The sequence below is a fragment of the Myodes glareolus genome, chromosome 8 (assembly GCF_982192425.1).
Source record: "Myodes glareolus chromosome 8, mMyoGla1.1, whole genome shotgun sequence".
NCBI lineage: Eukaryota > Metazoa > Chordata > Mammalia > Rodentia > Cricetidae > Myodes > Myodes glareolus.
Window position 1 is genome coordinate 19,229,391 of NC_142033.1, and position 4,898 is coordinate 19,234,288.

The 4,898-nt window shown below is 36.6% G+C and overlaps 1 pseudogene; it reads right to left on the reverse strand.

Moving 5' to 3' along the window:
• Positions 1 to 578: 578 nt before the first annotated feature.
• On the reverse strand, positions 579 to 1,490 carry LOC148121105 (small ribosomal subunit protein uS5 pseudogene; annotated as a pseudogene).
• Between the last annotated feature and the right edge of the window lie 3,408 nt (positions 1,491 to 4,898).

A 4,898-nucleotide genomic window follows, 5' to 3' on the forward strand; every position in this document is an offset into this window, starting at 1 on the left:
AACATAGGACATTTCTATTAAGAGATGAAAATTGGTCCTGTTATAGATAGAAGTGCCCAGATGAAGACATCTGTACATAACATTAGGTTTATCTATGCTCCATAAATTGTTCCGGGATATAAGAAACTTCATAATTCTATGTAAAGCAAAAGACCTGAAAACAAATCCTATTATTAAGAATTTATGCCCTTCTTCCAGGATGTTAGCTTTTACGTTATTGTATAATTTCATGATTTTTGCTTATATTCATAAATCAATTTGACAACAATATTTTGATTAGCATATTTTATTATATTCAAGTAAATTTATGTGTTGAATTAAAATATTCCATTTACATATTACACAGACTTATCTATTCTTTTCTATATATAAATGTGTAGTAAATTATATTTACATTTGAAATATGATTGCACTGTTTATTTTTCTTCCCTACAACTACTTTTATTGAAAAGTGTTTTGAATATTGCATAGTGATGCCTATGTTTATAAATAAGTATACAATTCTAAAATGAATGCAATCTCTCAGTTCTCAAGTTTTCTCATTTCACTATTATATCTTTTTTTTTTAACAGACTTGATTCACTTTTATTTTTCTTGTATAAAACCCCTTATGTGGTGGCTACAGCTGGAACCTGTGTCCCCTGAACAGAGACTCTGGTGTGGGTTTTCACTAGATGGTCAGTGAATTCCTGATAAGGAGACTTGGTGAACACAGTCTCTTTCCAGAGGTCAGGGGTCAGGTAGCTGTAGGTCTTAGAGATGGCATCAAAGGTGGCCTTGGCAAAGTTGCCCATGGTGGCAGTGCAGCCCCTGGCTGATGTGTAGCAGTCATGAATGCCAGCCACCATCAGTAGCTTCTTGGGCACAGGAGCAGAGACTATGCCAGTGCCTCTGGTGGCAGGAATGAGAAGCACCAGCACAGAACCACAGCGGCCTGTCACTTTGCAAGGCGCAGTGTGGGGCTTGCCAATCTTGTTCCCTCAGTAGCCTCTCCGCACAGGGACAATGGAAAGCTTGGCCAAGATGATGGCCCCTTGGATGGCAGTGGCTACCTCCTTGGAGCATTTAACACCGAGACCTACGTGACCATTGTAGTCCCCAATAGCGACGAAAGCCTTGAACCTGGTCCGCTCCCCTGCTCTAGTCTGTTTCTGCACGGGCATGATCTTCAGAAACTCATCCTTTAGGGATGCTCCCAGGAAAAAGTCAATGATCTCAGACTCCTTAATGGGCAGGGAGAACAGGTAGATCTCCTCTAGGGACTTGATTTTCATGTCCTTAACCAGGCAGCCCACCTTGGTGACGGGAATCCACTCCTTGTTTTCAGCTTTACCTCTGCGAGCCCTGTGGCCTTGGCCAAGGCCACAGCCTCGACCATGGCCGTGGCCCCTCAGACCGCTACCGAATCCTCCACTGAAGCCGCCATGGCCTCCTAATACTGGGCCCCCGGGGCCTCCGAACCCTCCTGCTGCACCGACGTCATCCACCATTGGTGTTTTCCAGAAGAAGGAGCTCACTATTATATCTTAAGAACATTGTATGAAATATTGTATGTACATATCTAGGGTCTCTTTTAATCATCACTTTTTGAGTGGTGGTTCACTGTACTTTACTCTTTGCGTTGCAATTTTCTCTTTTCATGGCATTTCTGAAACCTCACCTGTTATATTTAGAGGGTATTCAAATCTTACGCTTGCATATTTCAAGCCCATAACCCAAGTCAGAAAACATATTGTACTCATTATATCTTGTTTGCTACAAGGCTGTTGAGAAACCTCAGAATCGGTGTGATGGTGTGATTCTTTTTGTGTGTGTGTGTGTGTGAAAACCGAAAGTTAAGTGAGGCTGAGATGCCAGACATTGCTTCTTAAACAATTGTGGTTCAAAACTTACCTTACTCCAAACATCTGCATCATTTTATACCTCTAGCTTTTCTATTTTTCACTGGAGATGAAATAAATAAATTATAAATAAATTATAATTAATAATTTTATATAAATATAAAATTATTTATTTATAAATAAATAAATTTTATTTATTTAATTTATTTATAAATTTATTTTACTTAAATAAATAAATAAATTTAGTTTATTTTTGTGCTTTTCTTGATCATGATTTTATTCAATTTCTGGATCAGACCAATCTGTAAGTATACTGATTAAAACAAATAAAGTTGGTGAGAGAATCTTGAGGAAGTGCTTTAGCTATTACCCATGGTGTAAAGCATTTTGCTCAGAAAATTAAAAAAAAATGTTGTGTGACTAACGCATGCTCACTTCTGTGTTAGCTTTTTTGGAAATCATACAATGATACTTGTGATATTGGCAATCCAGGAAGCTGGCATAGGGACACACAGGGCAGCCAAGTTGTTACCTAAAACGGTTCAAGACATTGGAAGAATTTCAACTTTCCATTTTCTAGATTCTCCTTGGCTTAGAATGCTCACAGACTTAGTCAATGTCAACTGAAAACAACAAACTAACAACAACAAAATATTTGTCTTATGTTTGATTTCTCATGTACTACACCACAGATTTGACTATCGGGGTGTCAATATCTATCATAAATTTCTGTGATTGAAATGTAATATACGTTCAGAAGAAATGATAATTGGACATATGGTAAAATTTTTATTTCAAAAGAGAAATTACTTTTTACAGAGAATAATAGAAAGAAAAGTTAAAATTGTCCAGCATAAAATATAAATAGCTAAATACTTTTATGAATATCTGTCGTTAAGTAGACAATGAAATTTTGGACCTTCCATTTGTAAGTCTCTACAAACCAAGTACTTTCAGGCCTCCTCTATCTTCTTTTGTCGAAGGTAGTTCTGCATCTTTGTAGACTGGGTTCTATTTTTGTTCTTCTCACTGCCTTCTTGAAAACCTTTATATCACTGCAAAGCAGCAAAAGAGAGAGAAAGAAAAAGGAAAAAGAAAATGCTCATACTCAGTTCTGCTTTAATACATAGATACTAAGATAACTTTCTCTGGAAACAATCATGATTGAAAGGCCTCTGTCCTGAGACCCTCCCATGCACCCCCTTGGTCTACAGAACACAAGTCGTGCTACTTAACTAAAGCATTCTTTACTTACATCTGTCTGCCCCCATTCTAATCTTCTGGTCTAGATGAACTGCTTGACCTAGTTTAGCTATTTGTTCTTCACACCCAAAATTCTGCTTTCTCCATATTAATCCCTGAATTCTCTTCTACGGCCAGGTCAGTCCAGTCTGTACCTCTATCATGGTTCTGCCGGGAAATCCTGTCTCTGTGCATCCCTTTTCATCTTTCTTAACCATCTTCTGAAATTAAGCACCTATTGCTTTTCTGTTTGCTGCACTGTATCACAGATTAGTTAAAATACACATTGCTCTTTATAAGTTGGTTTTCCTGTCTGTTTTCCTATAAAGAGCATGTTTCAACTACATAGTATTTCTTTATACATATGGGCTACTACTAGAAACACTTGGAAAAAAACATATTTAATCTGGAATGTCCCTCTTTCCCTTGACAACTCTTATATTACACACAGTGTTCATGCATGACTATTTTTAGTCTCTAGCCATTATTCAAAAATTATCTTCTTTCTAATGTTGATTCTTAAGTTTTTGTTGATTCAGACTCATGTTTTAAAAAGTAAGGGAACAAAATCAGCACATAACTTTAGTTTTTAAAACTTCTTTCCTAATATTCACATAGTATTCTTTAATAACCTCTTCCCTTCCTCTCGTAAGAAAGCTGATATGTTTTGTACAGACTTTAGTCTCATGAATGTGACTTTGTGCCAAGGAAAACTCAGGAATTTATTATTACTCCTCTGGAGTGTCTCTGCCTTTGATCCCTGCACTGGCCTCTTTCCTTGTTTGCCCAACACCTTGCTGTGATTCAGGTTGTCCTAACTACACAGAAACCATCTCATGAATCTTTATGAACTTTTCTAAATTTCCCAGTGCTCTTAACTCATTTAACAATGGGCTTGCCTTGTCCCGTTATCATCAAAGAAGCTTCCACTGGCATCAGATGGGAAGAGGTGCAGAGACCCACAGTCAAAAGTCATCCTAAGAAAGTCTGTAAACTGTCTCCTTTGGGTCCTCTTCTCAGAGGTCCAGGACCCATAGAAGAGGTGGAAGAAAGAATAGGAATCAGAGGTAATGGTGACAACTGGAGATCATGACCCACTGATCCTACCAAGCAGGGTTCATATGGGTTCACAGGGATTGATGAAGCAAGTAAGGTGCAATCTTCTTTTGTTAGTTATCATTTCATAATACACAATGAAAGATTGATTCAGAACTCTGATGACAGAGATAGTTTCTTGACATTTCAAATGAAAGAAACACAGTTGTCTTATTTTCTTGTTGCTACAGAGTATGCTTTCTGAAAATGTCAGACCTTCTTTTATTAGGGAAACATAAATAAAGGCCACAGGAATAACACAAGTGAGGCATTAAATTGCTTTCTTTAGATTACAGCAAAGGAAGTGATATTAACTGTGATATTTAAGCAATATTTACTTCTGCTTTTCCTCATCTCTTTCGTTTATCCTAAAAATAAAGCATGTACCAAAAACTCATAATGCTTACTAAACTAAATATATTATTTTCCTCTAGAAATGCATGAAGTGGAAAATTTTGACAAATGTAGAACATTATATCTGTGCTATGAAATTATAAAATCTTTTTCGTACTAAGGACACCTGTTGACAAGTTCTGTTCTTGGCTTTAGTGTCTTATAATATCATTGGTGAAACACACATAGTTAAAGAGAATACTCTATCAAGTAAATGTGTGTACATTTAGGAGCAAAATATTTATATTTTTGATTCAATTTAGGCCTTTATGTATCTATATTTGGCTATAATTAAAATATTGCAACTGAAGAGGCCATAATAGAATC